Here is a 23,013-nt window from a genome sequence, read left to right as displayed (position 1 = left end):
TATCAATAAAGACAAGGAGGGACACTTCATACTCATCAAAGGTAAAATCCTCTAAGAAGAACTCTCAATTCTGAATATCTATGCTCCAAATGCAAGGGCAGACACATTCATTAAAGTAACTTTAGTAAAGCTCAAAGCACATACTGCACCTCACACAATAATAGTGGGAGACTTCAACACCCCACTTTCATCAATGGAGAGATCATGGAAACAGAAACTAAACAGGGACACAGTGAAACTAACAGAAGTTGTGAAAGAAATGGACTTAACAGATACCTACAGAACATTTTATCCTAAAACAAAAGGATGTACCTTCTTTTCAGCACCTCATGTCACCTTCTCCAAAATTGGCATATATTTGGACACAAAACAGGCCTCAACAGATACAAAAATATTGAAATTTTCCCATGCATCCTATCAGACCACCATGGACTAAGGCTGATCTTCAATAACAACTTAAATAATGGAAAGCCATCATTCACATGGAAACTGAACAACACTCTTCTCAATGATACCTTGGTCAAGGAAGGAATAAAGAAAGAAAGTTTAATGAAAATGAAGCCACAACATATCCAAACTTATGGGGCACAATGAAAGCATTTCTAAGAGGGAAACTCAGAGCTCTGAGTGCCTCCAAAAAGAACCTACAGAGAGCACACACTATCAGCTTGACAACACACTTAAAAGCTCCAGAACAAAAGGATGCAAATTCACCCAAGAGGAGTAGACAGTAGTAAATAATCAAACTCAGGGGCAAAATCAACCAAGTGGAAATAAGAAGAACTATTCAAAGAATCAACCAAAGGAGGAGCTGGTTCTTTGAGAAAATCAACAAAATAGATAAACCCTTAGCCAGACTCACTAGAGGGCACAGGGACAGCATCCTAATAAACAAAATCAGAAATGAAAACGAAGACATAACTGACCCTGAAGAAATCCGAAACACCATCAGATCCTTCCACAAAAGGCGCATAGTAAATAAAACTGGAAAACCCGAGTGAAATGGAAAAATTTCTAGACAGATGCCAGGTACCAAATTTAAATCGGGATCGAGTTAACGATCTAAACAGTACCATATCCCCTAAAGAAATTGAAGCAGTCATTAATAGTCTCCCAACCAAAAAAATCCTATGACCAGATGGGTTTAGTGCAGAGTTCTATCAGACCTTCAAAGAAGATCTAATTCCAGTTCTTCAAAAATTATTCCACAAAATAGAAGCAGAAGGTACTCTCCCCAACTCATTATATGAAGCCACAATTACTCTGATACCTAAACCACAGAATGATCCATCAAAGATAGAGAATTACAGACCAGTTTCCCAATGCAAAAATACTCAAGAAAATTATTGCTAACCAAATCCAAGAACACATCAAAACATTCATCCATCCTGACCAAGTAGGTTTTATTCCAGGGATGCAGAGATGGTTTAATATACGAAAATCCATCGACATAATCCATTATATAAACAAACTCAAAGATAAAAATCACATGATCATCTCCTTAGATGCAGAGAAAGCATTTGACAAGATCCAACACCCATTCATGATAAAAGACTTGGAAAGATCAGGAATTCAAGGCCCATACCTAAACATGATAACAGCAATCTACAGCAAACCAGTAGCCAACATCAAAGTAAATGGTGAGAAGCTGGAAGCAATCCCACTAAAATCAGAGACCAGACAAGGCTGCCCACTTTCTCCCTACCTATTGAATATAGTACTTGAATTCCTAGCCAGAGCAATTAGACAACAAAAGAAGATCAAGGGGATACAAATTGGAAAGGAAGAAGTCAAAATATCACTTTTTGCAGATGATATGGTAGTATATATAAGTGACCCTAAAATTTCCACCAGAGAACTCCTACACCTGATAAACAACTTCAATGAAGTAGCTGGATATAAAATTTACTCTAACAAGTCAAAGGCCTTTCTGTACACAAAAGATAAAAGGCTGAGAAAGAAATTAGGGAAACAACACCCTTCTCAATAGACACAAAGAATATAAAATACCTTGGCATGACTCTAACTAAGGAAGTGAAAGATCTGTATGATAAGAACTTCAAGTCTCTGAAGAAAGAAATTACAGAAGATCTCAGAAGATGGAAATATTTCCCATGCTCATGGATTGGCAGGATCAACATTTTAATAATGGCTATCTTGCCAAAATCAATCTACAGATTCAATGTAATCCCCATCAAAATTCCAGCTCAATTCTTCAATGCATTATAAAGAGTACTCTGCAAATTCATATGGAATAACAAAAAACCTAAGATAGCAAAAACTCTTCTCAAAGATAAAAAAACCTCTGGTGGAATTACCATGCCTGACCTAAGTTGTACTAAAGAGCAATTGTGATAAAAACTGCATGGTACTGGTATAGTGACCAAGAAGTAGACAAATGAAATAGAATTGAAAACCCAGAGATGAACCCACACACCTATGTTCACTTGATCTTTGACAAGGGAGCAAAAACCATCCAGTGGAAAAGAGACAGCATTTTCAACAAATGGTGCTGGCACAACTCTTGGTTATCATGTCACAGAATGCGAATAGATCCATTCCTATCTCCTTGTACTTAGGTCAAATCTAAGTGGATCAAGGAACTCCACATAAAACCAGAGACACTAAAACTTATAGAGGAGAAAGTGGGGAAAAGCCTTGAAGATATGGGCACAGGGGAAAAATTCCTGAATAGAACAGCAATGGCTTGTGCTGTAAAAGCGAGAATTGACAAATGGGACCTCATAAAACTGCAAAGCTTCTGTAAGGCAAAAGACACTGTCANTAAGACAAAAAGGCCACCAACTGATTGGGAAAGTATCTTTACCTATCCTAAATNNGATAGGNGACTAATANCCAATATATATAAAGAACTCAAGAAGGTGGACTCCAGAAAAATCAAATAACCCCATTAAAAATGGGGCTCACAGCTAAACAAAGAATTCTCACCTGAGGAATACTGAATGGCTGAGAAGCACCTGAAAAAATGTTCAGCATCCTTAATCATCAGGGAAATGCAAATCAAAACAACCCTGTGATTCTATCTCACACCAGTCAGAATGGCTAAGATCAAAAATTCAGGTGACAGCAGATGCTGGTGAGGATGTGGAAAAAGAGGAACACTCTTCCATTGTTGGTGGGATTGCAAGCTTGTACAACCACTCTGGAAATCAGTCTGGTAGTTCCTCAGAAAATTGGACATAGTACTACCAGAGGTTCCTATAACACCCATCCTGGGCATATATCCAGAAGATGTTCCAATATGTTCATAGCAGCCTTATTTATAAAACCCAGAAGCTGGAAAGAACCCAGATGCCCCTCACCAAAGGAGTGGATACAAAAAATGTGGTATATTTACACAATGGAGTACTACCAGCTATTAAAAAGAATGAATTTATGAAATTCCTAGGCAAATGGTTGGACCTGGAGGGCATCATTCTGAGTGAGGTAACCCATTCACAAAATAACTCAAATGATATGTTCTCACTAATAAGTGGATATTAGTCCAGATACTTAGACTACCCAAGATATTAGATACAATTTGTGAAACACATGAAACTCAAGAAGAAGGAAGACCAAAGTGTGGACACTTTGCCCCTTCTTAGAATTGGGAACAAAACAGCCATGGAAGGAGTTACAGAGACAAAGTTTGGAGCTGAGACAAAAGGTTGGACCATCTAGAGACCACCCCATAATTAGCCTCCAAATGCTGACACCATTGCATACACTAGCAAGATTTTGCTGAAAGAACCCTGATATAGCTGTCTCTTTTGAGACTATGTCGGGGCCTAGCAAACACAGAAGTGGATGCTCACAGATAGCTATTGGATGGATCACAGGGCCCCCAACGGAGGAGCTAGAGAAAGTATGCAAGGAGCTAAAGGGAACTGCAACCTTATAGGTGGAACAACAATATGAAATAACCAGTACCCCGGAGCTCTTGTTCTAGCTGCATATGTATCAAAAGATGGCCTAGTCCACCATCATTGGAAAGAGAGGCCCCTTGGTCTTGCAAACTTTATATGCCCCTGTATAGGGGAACGCTAGGGCCAAAATGTGGGAGTGGGTGGGTATGCGAGTGTGGGTGGAGGGCATGGGGGACTTTTGGGATAGCATTGTAAATGTAAATGAGGAAAATACCTAATAAAAATATTAAAAAAGAAAAAAAATTCACAGATTAAATAGAGGAACATATTACAATATCACGTTTACCAAATAGCAAATATCATTAACCACACAAAGTTTGGCATTTCAAATCTCATTACAATGAATTTCTCATTATCATACATTCATTCATGAACTTACTACCATAGCTACAAAATCTATCATAACTTCCCCCTTCAGTGTTGTCTTGTGTCTCTGACATTCTGACTCCTGTCTGCAAGCAAGACTTCTTCTACTATAGATTAGTTGTGTTTTGGAGAGTTTTACATGAGTTGATTCATAGAATATATACTCTTCAAAATTACTTCTGATTTTTTACTTCAGACAGGATGGGTCACCCAGTGGAGCAGTTCCAGGATAGCCCTTGCTTCAGTCTCTGCTCCATTTTTTGTCCTTGTCTTTTCTTAGACAGGAACACTTCTGAGTTAAAATCTTTGAGATGGGTGGGTAGCCCCATTAACTGATTGAGGGCCATGCCTATCTACTGGAGGTGGTCTTTACAGGTCGTATCTCTCCCTTGTTAGCTATTTCACCTAAAGTCATCCCCATTGGTTCCTGGGAGCCTCTTATTTCCCTGGCATCTGGGACCTTTCAGTGGCTACCCCCATTTAACCATTCCCCACTGCTACATATTTTTATTCAATTTCCTGACCTTCTGTACTTCTCTCCCATCCCCTCCAGTACCTGTTCCTGCCCTCCATTTTTCCTTTTCACTCCCTTCTTCCTCCCATGTCCCCCTCCCTCCACCTCCTCCACCATGTTCCCCCTCTATATAGAATTGAAGCATCCACACCCTGGCCTATCTTCTTCCTAAGCCCCATATGCTCTGTGGTTTGTACCTGGGGTGTTATGAGTTTCTGGGCTAATATCTACTTATCAGTGAGTATAAACCATGTGTGTTCTTTTGTGTCTGGGTTACTTCACCCAGGATGATATTTTCTAGTTCCATCCATTTGTCTTCTAATTTTATGAAGTCATTGTTTTTAATAACTGAGTAGTACTCCATTATTTAAATGTATCAAACTTTCTGTATCCATTCTTCTGTTGAGGGACATTTGGGTTCTTTCCAGCTTCTGGCTACACCAAACTCCAACAATGTTGCTGTTGCCAGGAGGTGCTTGCTGACAGGAACCTGGTGTGGCTATTCCCTAGGAGGTTCTACCCACACCTAACCAATGCAGATGTGGATGCCATCAGCCAACCATCAGCTCAGAAAACCAAATGGGGGAGATGGCAGAAGGACAGGAGGAGCAGAAGTGGATTACAACCCCATAGGAAGAACAATGTTGGCTGGCCAGACCACCCAGTGCACCTAGGAACTAGACTTTCAACCAAGGTATGTACAGGGAGAGATCCATGGCTCCAAATACATAAGTAGCAGAGGATGGCTTTGTCATCAATGGGAGAGGAGGACCTTGGTCCTGTGGAGGTTTGATACCCCAGCATAGGGGGATGCTAGAGTGGTGTTGTGAGAGTGGGTGGGGTAGCACTCTCATAGAGGCAAAAGGAGAATAGGTAAAGGGCAGATGGAAGGGGGGTGGTAGGTTGTGGAAGGGTATCCGGGAAGGTAGATATCATTTAAGATGTAAAGGACAGGTATGATTAACTAAAAAAATAAAGTACTATGCACATTGCAGGGAAACAATAATGTAATTCACAATAAATAAAAAATAAAGATCAAATTAAATAATTAAAAAAAAACACTGTGAAAAGGCTTAGAAGCTTAAATGTTGGTCAGTAGACTAGCACTTATGTTGTATGTGTAAAGCCCTGAGTTTGATTCCCAATGCCACAAAAAAAATATATTCAGATTGTTCTCAGTATCAGTGTGTTATTTTTACTGGTGTGTAGTATTCCATTTATGGATATACCAAGAGCTAGTTATTAAATCACTATTAATGACTATTTACTTTTTGGCTAGTGTACAAAGAAAACTTTTGTAAAAATATATGTGCTAGTGTTTCCATAGATATACATTGCTCACCTTTCTTTGATAAAATATAATTAGAGAAGCTGAATTAAATGAAAGGTGCAGAGTTTAACTTTTTAGGAATCTATCAAATGTGATTGTCCAAAGCATTATATTTATATATTCCCATTGTCAGTATTGGGAAAATCTAGCTTCTCCTTGCTCAGAAAAACTCTAACAGCCTATATTTTAATTTTTTCTACTCTTAAGTTGTGTAAACTAAAATCTGTTCATGGTCAAAATATGCATGCATCATTAGTGGCCACACATATTGAACAGTTTTTCAGCTGCTTATTACATCTTCAGCATATATTTGCTAATTTTTGTCTGTTATTTATTGAATTTGCAACTTATTCTGTAATTTGAGGATAATTTTCACATTTTGGATCCAAAATCATTATAACTTACATGAAAGATTTTCTTCCAAATAGAAGCTTGTTACTTCTTATGCTCCCTGATACTACAATTCACTAATATTGATAAAATTTTCTTTAGCCGTTATTTTAAAGATAATGCCTCAAATGGTATTTTTAAGCACCATTATGCAAGCCAAGGTCATGAATATTTACTTTCTTGTTTTATTTTATGACATTTTTTATTTTTATGAAGTTTACAGTTTTAATACTCATTCTAAATTATACTATCATTTAGAGTAATTTTGGCCTGTGACATGGTAATAATGTTTTTGTTTTTGTTGTTGTTGTTGTTGTTTTTGTTTCCTCATCCTGATATTTACTCATGGCTTTTCAAATGGCACAGCATGATTTTCTTGGTGGGACAAGGTTTAATGTGTCCCAGGTTTGTGCTGAACTTTCTATGTACCTGAGGATCAACTTGAAGTTTTCATCCTACTGTATTAACCACTTGAGTGTATAGATTACAGATTCATGCTGCCATACTTAATTGTAAAACAGTCCTTGGCATTCAACCTGGGTCTTTGCATGCAAGACATTAATCTTACCAATAGATCTATATTGCAGACTCCAATTATTTTTCCAAACTAGCCTTTCTTCCCTTACATGACTTTGAATATTTGTTAAAAATTAATTGCTTATGTAAACATAGTTCTATTTCTTTGTTTCATTTAATATTTTCTACTGCATAGTATACAATAGTCTTTCAGCTATGTGCTTTATATTTTAAAATTTGAAATTATAAAGATTATGTAATTTCCACTTTCATATTACTGTCTTCAATCTTTTTCATTTATCTCTACCTATCTTGACCTCTCTCATCAAATTCATGGCCTCTGCCTCTTTTTCTTTGCTTATTGTTAGATATAATGCAAAACAGACTCTGCCCAACACAATACATATTTTAAATTGATTTCTCATCCTGAGGATAAATCCTTCTAAATGCACGCACTTGTCCTTATTTTTTGGCAGAATATAGTTTTCTTTTAGGTTGATAATAACATTAAGTAGGAATAAGTACAGTTTTACTTTCTTTTCCAAGATGAATTATTTAATTTCCATTTCTTGAATGATTGCACAGGCTCAACGGTTACTAGACTGTTAAACAGAAATAATGCAGGAATACACACTCGTATACTAATATGTTAAGAAAAATATTCAGTCATTAACCAGTAAATGTGATAAATGTTAACACTAAGTTATTATGTGTTCTTTATCATATTAATGACATTTCTTTTACCTATAATTTTGTTGAGAGCTTTTTAAAATATGAAATTTGTGTTTGTTTTCAGCAAATACCAAGATAATTTTCAGAATATGACAAATTACATTCATTCATTTAAAATATTTAATCAACTTGGCATCAATGGGCTAAATACCACTTGTCCTGATTATTTTTGGTTTTATTTTTACCAACTAGACACAAGGTAGATTTATCTGAGAATTTCTAAGGTGAAAATCTCAAGACAATTTGTACTCTTAAAATTTATCCATATAATTCTATACATTTTTGTATTTTCAATTTCCTTGTCCTTTAGTTAAAAAAACAATGACAAGAACTTTGATGAACACTAAATTATATTCTGTAGCAGAGCCCGTCTGGAAAAGCTTATATAGGACAAGTAAGAAAGACTTCTCAGGATGTTAATCTTATGTATGGATTGGAGATTAATAAGATTCATGTTGAATAAATGGGGAATGAAAGTGTAATGGTTCACTGTGATGGCTATTATTGATCATCAACTCGCCTACACTGAGAATTAACTAAAACCCATGCACAGTACATGTGTAAAGTAGTTTTCTTAAATAAGTAATTTGAAATAGGAAGACCTATCTTTATTCTGGATCTATTGGGATGGGACTTAGTCCTCTAGGAAACAAAGTACTTTTTTAAAAAAATTTTCATTCTGTCAAGACTGTTCTAAGATCTCCCTCAACTAATACAGATACTGCCTTATAAACAAAACTATCACCATATCAGAAGATCATTAAAACATGCGATATACTTAAATTTATAGGACTAATGTGTATTAAGGCCAATACAGCATAATAATCCCTCTTCTAAGCTTAGCCATGTAAATTATATAATAGAACCACAAGGATAAATGTGTCCTCAACATCGTTGATGAGATTCTATACTGAAATCTTGTCTCTCTGGTCTTATGATTGGTTTTGTATTTGTGATGAATCAGACTATATCTGAATTTTGGCTAGTGCTGGACTTCAGCTAAAATGTTCTGACAATAAAAAAATCAATATTATACAAATGACAAAAATAGTTCCAAATGTTATGTCTGTGATTTAATATAAAGCATAGAAATTGTTTGATACAATACATTTAAAAATCTTATACTTTGACATTTTCATGCATGTATACAATGTAGATTGTCTGAAACCAAGCCTTTTATAATGTTCACATTGTTTGGAAAACATAAGCCACATATTTTCCTCACCAAAAAAAAAAAAAATTATGACAATAGGAGCATTTGTAAAGGTAGGTAGCTGTAAAAATGTGGGGTTCACATGACCATTTGCTGTATCTAGGCTGAAAACAATAAAACTTTGTAAAATATGTTTTGAAAATAAAGAATTTACTGTATTTTTAGTAATGTATTCTTTCATATATTCTCTCATATACATGGCAGTAGTTTCTACACCCTGCACTCATCTCAGTCCTCCTCCCACTTTCCCTCACCCCAGATCTACTGCTCTGCCTGTATCCCTTCATAAAAGGACAGGCCTCCTAGGAATACAAACCAAACATGCATATCAGGTTACAATAAGTTTAGACACTGCTGCTCATATTAAGACTGAAGGCGGCATCCCTGCAGGAAGAAAGAGCTCCCAAAGCAAGCAAAAGATTCAGAGACAACCCTTGTGACTACTGTTAGAAGTCTCACAAAACACCAAGGTACACAACATAACATAAATGCAGAAGGCCTAGGTTAGACCCATGCAGACTCCCTATTTGCCAGTTCTACACCTAAAATTTGTAATGAATTACAAAGATATGGATATAAAATGAAATGGGGAAAATAAAGAAATGAAGTGAAACACAGAGGAGGAATAGTAAGTGATTCACCAAAAATATTCATAAGGAATATTTTTATACCGATTTATAAGACCATTTTATCAAAAACAGAATGGACAAGTTCTCCCCACCAGGTTTAATAGCAAATTTAGCTGTTGGAACCTGATGCAATAGATGCTGTGTTACTGTCTTATGGTCTATAAAGTTTGTAAATTTAGGCAGATGTGTAAAATGAAAAAGCAATGAAACTTGCTCTTCCTTTCGTTCTTCCTTCATTTCTTCCTTCCTTCCTTCATTTCATCCTCTCCTCTTGTCCTCTTCTTCTACATCTCCCTCCCCCTCTCTTTCTTTTTCTCTCTCTGTCTTAGTAGCTGAATACAGAAAAGACTTTTACATTTATTGCAGTACCTTACTGTGCTCTGCCAGGACTAGCTACTGCAGTGTCAGAAATGCTTGAGTCTCTTTCAAGAAGCTTCCCATGGGAAATGTATTAAAAATCATCTCTATGCATTGCAAATTATCTAGCAATGTCAAGAAGTGGAACTATTGTGATTCCTATTCTAGAATATGCACCACTTCAACTTATTGTGGCAGGAAATTCTGTGTGATAGACATATTTTGATAGGCAAACTCAATGTTAAATTTCCATCATTTCAAAAATGACCTCCAGTCTGCTTCAGTAACAGCTAGTTTTAATTCTGTACTACTGGATTGAGATTCTTAGGTAAACAATTATACCTCCTGGTTGAGAAAAGTATACATATAAGTAAATAAGTGCACAATTTTATAAGTAGTTGATAAAAGACCTCATATTTTTATTAGAGTAGAGGCCACATGATTTCTCACAGTGTTTTATCTTGTTTTGGATTTGATATTATTAAAGAGTAGGAGAAAACCAGTTGATTGATCCATAACCAAGGAAATCTTTTTAAGTATTATATTTCTGGGATTCAATTTTCAACATCACTATTCCTTTTACTTTTTATAAGTTCAAGTTTATTTTGTGTTTTGCTTTGTTATTTTGAAGGGTGAATATCCTGTTGGTGTGTTCCTTTTACTGCAGTATGCTATGAAGTGTGAAGTAAGGTATATTGTTTATCCTAAAGCACAAAAATGTTCTTCTCTTTTTCTTCTACCTTCATAATAACAGAAATCTATCTATCTATCTACCTATCTATCTATCATCTATCTACACACTTAGGCCCCAAGCATCAGCCAGGACAAATATCTGCCACAAAAAAAAAAATCCACTGGGCTTTTCAAGACAGGGAAATTCACTTATTCTCAACTTTTTTGAAGCTGAAAAGGCAATAAGTTACTTGGTCAGTTTTGCACACAGAGGAGAAAACTTCATGCCAACTCAAACACTTTAGCATGAGAAATTACTCTTGTTATCCTTGGATGACAAATGTCAAAATCTGAAGAAAGAGACTACAACAGGAAGGTCCCTAGGACCATTTTAGTCCAATATGTCAGTCTAGTGTTACATGAAAATAGGTAAAAAGAAACAATGAGACAATTGGAGAATATATATTAAATGTTATATAGAAAGGTCCACTGACAATACAGGGATAGAAAATAAACTGATTTTTATTGTGAGGGAAAAGTAGGGATGTGGGAATCATTCATCATAATGGATGCATGGGAATTTGTTTAATGGTCCATTAAAAAATGGATTTGTGGTTTAGAAAGCAAGCTTATTTGCATTTGAATAAAAAATGCATAATAAATTCTAGAGCAAGGACAGGAAGACCTCTATCCTATGTTAGAGGTGATCTCTCTCCTTTCCCTTTCCTACCACTTTTGACTTAAGTAAAGAAAACTGAATTCTGTCAAAAAATTTAATACCATTGTGATGGACTCTTGGAAATCATGTCTTACATGTTTTGTTTTTTTTTTAACTTAAAGATAGGTTTTAAAGAGAACAAGATAGAGCAAAATGCAGAAAACTGCTAAGATAACTTTCACATTCCATTTTCATTATGTTATTCTTTGCCCTCCTCAAATATGTTGCTGCCTTACTATTAATCCTGGAACTATATAACACAAATTTGAATCTTGACTGAAATTCATTGGATATGTGACCCTGAGTGAAGACTGACGTGGCCATACTCTATTTTCCTCATTTATATTGACAGTTACTATATAATGCAATTATTTATGAAATCTAATGGATTAATGTAAAACATTTACAACAATTTATGACTTATAAAATATATTATTATAATTCATTTTTAAATACTAATGAACAGAACACTATGTTAATTGTTGAGGAATAAGAATAAATAGGAAATTACCTCTGCCTTCTAGGAATTCAGAATCTAGAAGGTGAAATCTAAAAAGTACAAAGAGGGCAGTATGACTAAACTATAAACTAAATCCAATGTTCTCTAAACATTAGAGAATGCTTCAAAGAGGAGAAGGTATTTGAAAATGTGTCTCTTTTTTTCCTTTTTTTATTAGATGTTTTCTTCATTTATATTTCAAATGCTGTCCCCGTTCTTAGTTTCCTTTCTGAAAATCTCCTATACCCTCTCCCCTACCCCTGCTCCTCAACCCACCCACTCCCAATTCCTGGCCCTGGCATTCCCCTATACTGGGGCATAGAATCTTCACAAGACCAAGGGCCTCTCCTCCTATTGATGGCCAACTAGGCCATCCTCTGCTACATATGCAGCTAGAGACATTAGTTCTGGGGGTACTGGTTGGTTCATATTGTTGTTTCTCCTATGGGGCTGCAGACCCCTTCAGCTCCTTGGATATTCCTCTTCAGCTCCTTGGATATTTTCTCTAGCTCCTTCATTGGAGACCTTGTGTTCCATCCAATAGATAACTGTGAGTATCCTCTCCTGTATTTGCCAGGCACTTCCATAGCCTCACAGAAGACAGGTATATCAGGGTCCTGTCGGCAAAATCTTGTTGGTATATGCAGCAGTGTCTGGGTTTGGTGGCTGTTTATGGGATAGATCCCCAGTTTGGACAGTCTCTGGATGGTCCTTCCTTCAGTCTCAGCTCTGTACTTTGCCTCTGTAACTCCTTTTGTGGGTATTTTGTTCCCCCTTCTAAGAAGGAACAAAGTATCCACGCTTTGGTCTTCTTTCTTCTTGAGTTTCATGAGTTTTGCAAATTGTATCTTCGGTATTCTGTTTCTGGGCTAATATCCACTTATCAGTGAGTGCATATCAAATGTTTGGAAATCTATTTGTGTGAAAGAATATTAAAAAATATTTTGTGCTAGAATATGAGAATGAGACAGGATATACAGACATGCCAGTAAATGGTAAAAAATGTTTATTACATATGGGTGAGTCAAGCTATACAAGAAAAATTATTTATTATTTGTTAGTTTTGTTAATAATTTTCTCACATATAATATATCTATTGACTTGTTTTATATCGAATAAGGTTTGACAACACTTTTTTCCCCTGTGGGGATAAATTGATTCCTAATTTTTAAGCAGTTATTCCAGTGTACTTATGGTTGAAGATGAAAAAGTCCAGCAACTCTCTTAAGAAATGATTCTGTGCATACTCTTGTGATGGTTAATCTGGATTGCTGAACATAACTTGACTGAGAAATACCTAGGGCATTAGTAAAAAATACTTCTCTATATGTGTGTCAGGATGTTTCCCCAGACTTTTAATTAAGAGGGGGTTATCCATACTGAATATAATCAGCAGCATGCAATAGTCTGGAGGTTTCTCTGATAAAAGGAGAGAGAAATGGAGCAGTCATTGGCAGTTTCTTTGTCTCTGCTTCTTGACTATCATGATATGAGTCATTAAGTGTATAACACTTACCCTGCCATAAAGGACACTGGGGACATTAGGAAAACTACATCTTTCCTCAGTAAATATTTTATGTCAGACATTCCATAATAATACTGCAAAAATAATTAAAACAGACTATTAGTAGTAATGAGGTTCTGCTGCTATTTGTCCATGTCATTGAGAAGGCTCTGGAACAGATTTGTGGAAGACTATTGTTTAATTTGAAGAAGTGGGCTGTAAAAGTATTTGACAGGTGATTGTGGTAGGATTTTGTAAGACAAGAATGCTGATGGGAAAATGGATAGGAAGTACTGTGCATGCGGTTTCAGATGGCAAGTAGAGCACAGATGGGAATTGGTTTAGATTACAGTCATTCCACTATGGCATAAAACTTATCTACACATTGTTGATTCTCTGAGACTTAAAGGGAGACTGAGTTAAAAGTGAAGAGGTGACCAATCTGGTATAGAAAAGTTCAAGCCACAAAAGCATTCTGGTGGCCACATTGTTACTGCTGATTGCTTTTAGCCAAGTTTTCAGTGAGAATTGAGAGCAAAAATTCACTGCATAAATATTTTTTAGGATTGTAGTTTGCTCAAAAAAGAAGCATGTATAAATTATAGGTTAGGGAAAATGCAGTTGCTGAAGAAATTAGAGCTATTACAATGGGGTGGTGGAGGAAAAAGAAAACCAGTAATTGCAGTTATGGAGTGGTATGCCTGTTATTACAGAGGTGGGATGCTAAAGCAGGATATTATGAGTTTAATCCCTCCATGGGCTACATAGTGAGATGCTGTCTTTAAAAGTGGGAAGAAAGGTAAAGAAATCTATAAAAACAAAACAAAACAAAATAAACAAACAAAACCCAAGCATTTCACACAGGGACAACAATATAAGGACTGGTCAGCATTCACTAGACTCTGGGATATAAAGATGTGACTGCAGTGGAAGACTGAATTGAGAAGAGAGATTGAGGCACAATGCTAGCAAAATGGATGCTTAACTTCCTAGGATTCATTTCAATGTGATCAAGAATCCAGAACTGAGTGTATACTATACTCATCCTATGAGGGAGCCCGAATAATGGTGATATTAGAAGTAGTGGTAAATATTGCTAATAGATTTTGGTGTTATTTTTTGTAGTCATTCACACATGAGGAATGCAACAATTATAGTGTTTTGGAGGCTTCCAATTAGATTTCAAAGAAAGGCCTGGGAGGCTATAGGGTGATAAAGTTAGAGTCTCAGTTTTCAGCTTCTAAATAGTGAGCCATGAATTTTTGAAATAGAAACAAGATATTGAGGATAAAATATAAAACTATAAATACCAGCAATATAGAATGTCTGATAAAGAAAGCTTTCCTCAGTAGATAGAGCCACCCTTAGCAGAAAGACCATATGGGCTTACATTGGAAATGCCATAGATACAGGATTCCTCTAGGTCTCTGGAGCTCACATAATGCCTCTGTCTAACTCCAAATGCTGGACATGAGGCTAAGACATTACTTTTTTTTTTCTTTTTGGTTCAGTATTAATTTCCTCCTATTCACCATTTTTAATGCATCCATCATTGCCTTTTGGAATGATAATTCTTATACCTTATGGTATTATGCCTTGGAAATACATAATAATTTTTAACTTCTATAGAGTCTCAGACCTAAACTTATTCTTTGAATCACAGGATTCCTAGACATTAAATTTTGAACAATACTTGGAATTTGAGATTGAGAAGAGGAATTTGGTGTATTTTCAATTATATGCAGAAGACATATAGCATGCTAAGTAGAATTTTAAGTTAATTATCTTTACTTACAGATTAATTATAGTTTGAGGAGTTGCATTTGGGTGTTAAGTATATAAGAAGGGTATATGTGATTGTTAATTTTTACTGAATTGAAAAATGTCTAGGGCACTGATGAAGCACACTGCTAGGTGAATTATGTATGATGATTGTAAAGATGAATACGGGGAAGCCCATTCCTGATTGTAAGAAACAGTCACCCTCAGGCTATGATTTTGATTGGGAAAAACACAGAGTAGAAGCAGAAATCACTGTGTTACTGACACCCTTTGCTTCCTGAGTTGCAAACCATCAACTTTCGTGCTATGATGCAGCTTATATATATGTCACTCTGTTTTATATATATATATATAACTCCAACTACAGGCCCTAATGGCCACATATCCTACCTAGAATGATGTTTGTCAATTAACTCTAAATAGGTAAATAAGTCTTAAGCTTTTTATTTTTATTAAGATATTATGGACAAATAAAAATCTTATCTACTCAATATCTATCATGTGATAATTTGAAATGTATGTATATTATAGAATAATTATTGAAACAAGAAAATTAGTATGTTCAACACCTTTCATGGCTAGTTTTTTATGTATTATGAGAATATTAAGAAACAATTCTGATAGTAAATTTGAGGATAAAATATATATTGTTTGGACGTTGCATCTGCTTCCTTTTCTTTTGTATTCACCAATAACCCAAAAACCACAAGATCAGCCCTTAACATTTGAATTGTTTGCTACAAGCATCTTTATATTAGTTGGTATTACAGCACTTACTAAGATCCTGTTGAGATTCCAGAAAGCCTTGCAGGTTAAGTACTCCAGATAGTTAGTCATAACAATGTTTTCTACAGGATGTTTGCAAGGTATTTTGTTTATAGTTGTCTCATCTCCACAGATGCTTCATTTTTGTGTCAAAGTAATGCTTTTTTTCTTCCTAGCCAGATGCTCACTGATAGGTAAAATGAAGTGTAATTCCTTGAAATCACTCATCTTGGATATTCTCTTGCTGTAACATAATTAAAATAAGTGCTTCCATGCAAAGATACCCAGAAAATGTATATAGGGATAGTCATCTTGTTTAGTCCAAGCTGTGTTTAGTTTTCTTCTGCACAGAAATAGAATCAATGATTTTTCCACATCAGAAAATACCAAACATTTGAAGTATAAGACAGAGTTAAGAAACATTAAGAAAGTAACTATAATTTCATTCATCACAGATATATGTAGGCATAAGCCAACCTCTTTTGAAATTATCCCTTTTCATAAACACTTAAAATGATGAGAGGTAAATTAGCTTTACATATGTTGCTTCACAATCACATAGGATACTGTAATCATTTGGTTTTTTTTTTATTCAGAAGGATAAGAAATCAGACTTCTTCAACACATTCCATAGAGGATTATTTAAAAATTAATTTATATTATATCAAGTTTCAAATAGCTGTTAATTTTATACACACATGAACACATACTCTCTCTTTCTTTCTCTCTCTTTCACACATACACACACACAAACACACAAACACATATACACACTCACACACACCCCACACATAACTTCATTATCATTTTTCCTTGTTCTTGAGCTCTATTTTATGAGTATCTCCAGAAAAATAGTTTATAGAATTTATCAACAAATATGTAGGTTGATAATATTTTGCTTCCTGGTACATATTAAGTATAAAATAAGAATCTTTCTCAAATATTCACTTCTTGGATTAGTTGTTCAGTGCCTGAACTGTTACATTTTACACTGTATATTGAATTTACAAAGTTTGTAATGCAAATTATCTACTATGGTATTATCAAATATACTATCAAAATAGAGGATAGGGAATTTTTTAAGAATGACCATTTGTATGGACAATCATGTTTTCCATGTAGAGTTAATATATGGTAATTTACTAAAATACATGGTTACTAATATGTGGTTATCTGCAAAAATAGTGGGTTATTCCCCCATAGTTTCTTTGATTTCTTGTCTGGTTATTTCATTATTACTATGCATTTGTTAAACTTGAAAATAAAAAAAATGGTATCAATCAGTGTCAAAATACTATAACTTTAAATATCATAAGAATACAATTTCATATTTGTGTTATTACTTTTTTTATTACTTTTTCTATTCTAAATCTAGTTAACCATTTTGCAAAGATCAGACTTTTATTATGATGATGGACTCTAGAATTCATTTCATATTAGTTTGAGTCAAGAATTTTTATACCCCATGGATTACTTCCCCAGTGGTTTTGGTTTTGACTGAATTTAGATGTCCCCTTTAGGAAGCATCACTGTAAAATTTGATACCTTATTGATAAAATGTAGGAAGAAAATTTGACAATGATTTGATATATTTTGAAAAAAAAAAACTCTAGTGACTTTGTAATTAACAGAAGTATGGTAGGTATTATTTAAGTTTCTTCTAGCATATAGTTGGCTCCACAGATGTCTAATTGTAATACAGGAATGCTCTTATGTTCTTAACTAATATTTCAGTGATATGATTAAGATACTGAGTATATAATAACATATGTTTAATTCATATCATTTTAATGATTTATCCATGAAATAGTTTCTGCTTTGTTTCTTAATACAATTGTTCTGAAAATTTACTATCATTAGTACAGCAACAAATCACGTGAACTATAAAGAGCTGTTATATATTCTTAAACTGCCAATAAAAATGTGAAAATTAATTTCAATGAGGATGTGTTAAACCATGTAAGAAACAGGATGTCTGCAGACTTGTTCTATGGTCTGGATAATTTCACCAACAACATAACATAATTATGTGATAGTGATATTTCAGGAAATCCATTAAAATAGTCAGTAGTTCCCATGTTTATGCTTTAACAGAGCACTATGAGATAAACCAAGACCAACTAAATTTACTTTTTGTGTGTTTATAAAAAAGATAAAGAAATATTAAAATATGTTCTATCTGGGTGTGTGGGGAGTGGGTGTCTCCATGGGCCCCTGCTTAGGCATCCCTTCCCTCTGAGAGACCAGCCACATAATGGTATAGCATAGAATAGAGTTTATTTAGGGCATGGGGAGGGGAGTTGAGGGGGTAGTAGAAACAGAGAGAAAGGCAGAGAGAAGAGAATTAGAGGCAGGCCATGACCACGTGGAGAGAGGATGAACAAGGGGACAAGAGGCAAGGGAGAGAAGCAGGAGTAAGAGAGAGAGAGAAGGGGACAAGTGGCCCCTTTTATAGGGCCAGACCTACCTGGCTGTTGCCAGGTAACCGAGGGGAGGAACATACCTGGCTGTTGCCAGGTAACTGTGGCAGTGGAGACCAGACAGAATACCAACACTGTTCTCTAAAATTTTCCATAGGGGTTGACATTTGTTACTTCAGACCACTTAACAAAGTTTATGAATTAAGGATGATGACTGGGTTCAACTTGTTTTTAAAATTGGTAGTTGTGGAAGTGGGGAGGGAAGCTAGCTGACACAAATTCCCTTTGTGCATAATCTATTAATTCTGTTATACACTTCTCTATTGGTTAGGTATAGAAAAGCTCATTTCTGTGTCATCAATTCTGTGTAAGCAGAATGATTCTGAAAACTGCCATCTGCTTAAAATTTTGTCAACCACTCTGTAATATGCAGGATGTACAATATGATAAGTGACGACTTACCAAATTTCAAATACTGTATAATGATTTTTTCAAAAGAATATATTGTTCCAAAAATAATAATTAAATAAAATTCAACCCTAAAATATAGAATTCATGGAAATAATTTAATGATGACATTAGAATAACTATGTTAGGAGGCAAATAATTCCTGTAATCTAACTAAGATTCTACAATTTTCAAAACAGTAGCCAAAAATTATAATAGTCATTTGAACTCTCTTATTTTAATTATAACTAACAAAATTGTGATTTATTGTTGGGCTTGGGGAACATGTAGACTTTGGGAGATTTTACTCTATTGTAGTATGGGAAGTTATCATTTTAAAACTCACTGGAAAAGAATTTAGGACAACTCTGTTCTCATCCAGATTGCATCAATCATTAGTAGATCTGTGTTCTGATTACATCATTTCTTTTATGTTAATTTCCCCATGTACACAATGTAATAATCCTTGCATTATTTTTCTACATTTTATTTTAAATTAGCCTCATTTAATAAATGTGTACAAATAGGGATGAAGTACAGGCAGCATTGGGTTTTGTCATTCTAATATATGTCAGAGAAAGAAATATTTCTGCACAAAACCAAGGAAGGAAACTGGGCCTAAAAAATTATTATAGTTTTTAGATCCTAGTACTATTCTGTCTGACATGGTTACCAGCAAGTACATATAGAGATTTACAAGCAGGCTAACTCAAGTTAAAACAATTTTAACTGACTAGGCAAGATATCCCTAAAACAGCAATAGTGTTGATTATATTTTGATGGTAATCAATATTTGTTTAATTTCAATGAAGAGCTACTTAACAGGAGAAAAAATATGCCTATTATTTTAAAACTAGCCACCTACATGGAGGTAGTGAGACCATGGGTCTCATACTACTTACTATTGCCACTTTCTAAACCAGTACAATTCCTGACTGCATTCTAAATCCTTATCCTTATATCCACAAATAATTGTAGTTCTCACAACTCAACTTCTATCTATGAGGTTCTTTTCCTTGTGCAGCTTTCAACAATATTTTTGTTATGAATATTTGATGTTTTGATTATGATATGCCATGGGATATTTCTGGTTTTGGTCTTGTCTAATTGGAGGTGTGTGTGTGTGAGTGTGTGTGTGTGTGTAAGTGTGTGTGTAAGTATTCATGCATGTGCATGTGTGTGCTTATGCATGTGTTTCTTGTATCAGACTGGACATGTCTTTCCTACTTCGGGCAAGATTTGTCCTATGATTTTTGTTGAAGAACTTGTATATGTCATTGACCTGTCATTCTCTCTTCTCTCTGCTTATAATTGGAAGATTTAATCTTTTGATGCTGTTCCACATTTCCTGTGGTGTTGTAAAAATTATATTCACTATTTCTTTAAATATTTCATATAGATCCTATACAATATATGATGTATAATACACACTATCTTCAAATGCTGATAATCTACTTCTTCTTGGCTTGCTCTACTTTTAATACTTTACCCTTAGTTTTCTAATTAATATGTTGAGTTTTTCATTCTAACTTTATTTCAGCCAGAATTTTCCCCAATGCTTTTATCTTTTACCATTGCTGTTTTATTCAAATGTTCATTTGTATTTTTTTCTGACATTATTCAGTCATTTCTTCATGTAATTCAGTGAAGTGTTTGTTCATGGGTTCTTTAAATTCCTTAAATTGTTTGATAAAGTTTATCACTTTGCTCTTTTAAATACAATGTCTTAGATTTTATCTAGCTAACTATCATTAGAGAAAACGTTCATAGTGCTAGTGAGTTTCATAGAAATGTTGTTGTTTATTGGATTTGCCTTTCCAACAAATCTGGGCATTTGAGGATGTCTTAATTTAGGTGGGATAATATGACCTTCTTTAGATTAGTCAGATATACAATATGTATGACTTGTGCTAGGACAGGTAAAGCTGTGGGGGACTTTTTTAATTGGACAGGGTAGAAACATTTGTCTAAGCAAACATTGTTCTCAAATGAAGGACCTTCATGACAACTGATCTCAAATTAGTTTTATGGGTTTGCAAATGGAGATCGATTGAGAAATCATGGGCTGGGTGAAGAAGCCACTTATACCAGAAAGGTGGCTCATGTTCTCAGGCTGAGGGTTGGGTATGGAACTATATTTGTGAGTTTTCAGATGACATAAGGGAGTACTGTTGTAAAACTTATTCTTCACACAATTAGAAAAAGCCTAAAATCCACATTTAAGCACACAAGAGTCAGAATAGTTAAAGAAATATCAAATGAAAAAGAACAAAACTTGAGGCATCACAATAATTGCATTTAAAATATTTTACAAACCCATAGTTGCCAAAACATTATGTCATGTGTGTAAAAAGAGCACATATTAATGGAAGAGAATAGAAAATTTTGAAAAACCCTATGTATATCTATCCAAAAATTTTCAATAAAAGTACAAAGAATACTCATAGTGAAGTGGCAATCTCTTCAACAAATGATGCTTGGAAAACTATATATCTACATCAAGGTTGAAACTTGATCAATTTCTCTTACTTTGTAAAAATTTCAAAGGAAGATTTACTAAAGACCTTATTTTATTAATTGGAATCCTAAAAATAGTAGAGTGAATCAAGGAACATATTTCAAGGCATTGGTATGGGAAACATTTTAAATAACTTCCCTCCAAAATCTAGAGAATGATAGTGTTTCCCTAGGGTAAGCTAGGAAGGACCATGGTAGCTGATGCCACCATAATCCTGCAAAGGATAGTTCCATTCAGGGCTGGGAGCAGAACTTGGGATCATCTTTCAACAGGGATTGGTTTTACAAGCATGAATGGTGTAGGGCTCAGAGAATTGTGGAGGGATTCTCCATTGTTTCACATATGTACAGAGACCAGATCATGTTAAGCAGGATGTGATCACTGCAAACTAATCATGAGAGGACACTCTGCCCAGCTGTATAGATAAAGCATAAGGTTCAGAGTAGAACCAAAAATGATAGAAATGCCAGGATTCTGAAATATCTCCTGAGAAAAGCTATAAACATTGAGTGTAACTAACCCAATGGAGAGTTTATGTGTCTTACAGGCAGCAAGGCTGGATGAATATGCCTACATAAGCCCTTTGAAACAGAAATGAGAAAGAATATCAGGAACATCAGATCATGGGCTTGGGCCTAGAGTTTGATGTTTGCTCTTATAAAAGTTAATCTTGTCAGCTTTATGGAACTTAGAATGCTATGTAAATAAGGTGTTGAGCATTTCTGTGAGATTAGGTCAGATTAATAAAGGTGGGGAAAGTATCCCTACATATCAGCAGCACTATTTTATGGGCTGGGACCCTAGACTGTATGGAAAGGTTAAAAGCTGGAGAAATGGATTCAGGGTTAAGAATACTTCTTATGTTTGAATAGGACCTGAGTTTGGTTCCTAGGACTCATGTCAAATGACTCATATCCACTTGAAACTCCAGATGAAGTAGATTTGATGACATCTTTTAGATTCCATGGGCACTTGCACACACATGTGTACATCACATAGATATATTATTTCAAACTATCTAAATAAAAAAGGATAAAGCATGATGAACAAAGGCAGTAATCATTGTCTCATTCCTATCTGTGGATTCCATGTGCCTTACCACCTCCATCTCTTTCTGCCATGGTATCTCACCTTAAACTTTGAGCAAAAATAAAGCTTTCTTTCATTAAGTGGCTTTTGTCAGATAGTTTGCAATTACAGTGAGGAAAGTAATTAATACAGCCCTGCTAGGTTTCAGTAATACTTTGGTTTGGTTATTCCTTGCTATGCCTATATTCTTTCTTCTTGGAATAGGAATGCTTATACTGCATTATTGCATGTAAATTTTTATAGTAACTCCTTGGTAAGAAATCATCTGGATTCGTGGAAAGATAATGTGTGAATTTGGTTCTGTGGAGGAATACTTTTGTTTCTCCATCTAAGGTTATTGAAAGTTTGGCTGGGTATAGTAAAATGGGTTGGCATTTGTGTTCTCTTAGTGTCTATATAACATCTGTCCAAGCTCTTTTGCTTTCATAGTCTCTGGTGAAAAATCTGGTGTAATTCTGATAGGCTTGCCTTTATATGTTACTTGTCCCTTTTCCCTTACTGTTTTTAATATTCTATCTTTATTTAGTGCATTTGTTGTTCTGATTATTATGTGTTGGGAGGAATTTCTTTTCTGGTCCAGTCTACTTGGACCAGCCCTTCAAAGGTTAATAACAGAAAAATACAAG

Source organism: Mus caroli, chromosome X, assembly GCF_900094665.2.
Source record: "Mus caroli chromosome X, CAROLI_EIJ_v1.1, whole genome shotgun sequence".
Lineage (NCBI taxonomy): Eukaryota > Metazoa > Chordata > Mammalia > Rodentia > Muridae > Mus > Mus caroli.
The sequence above is the reverse complement of the archived record's forward strand: the minus strand, read 5'-3'. Positions refer to the sequence as shown.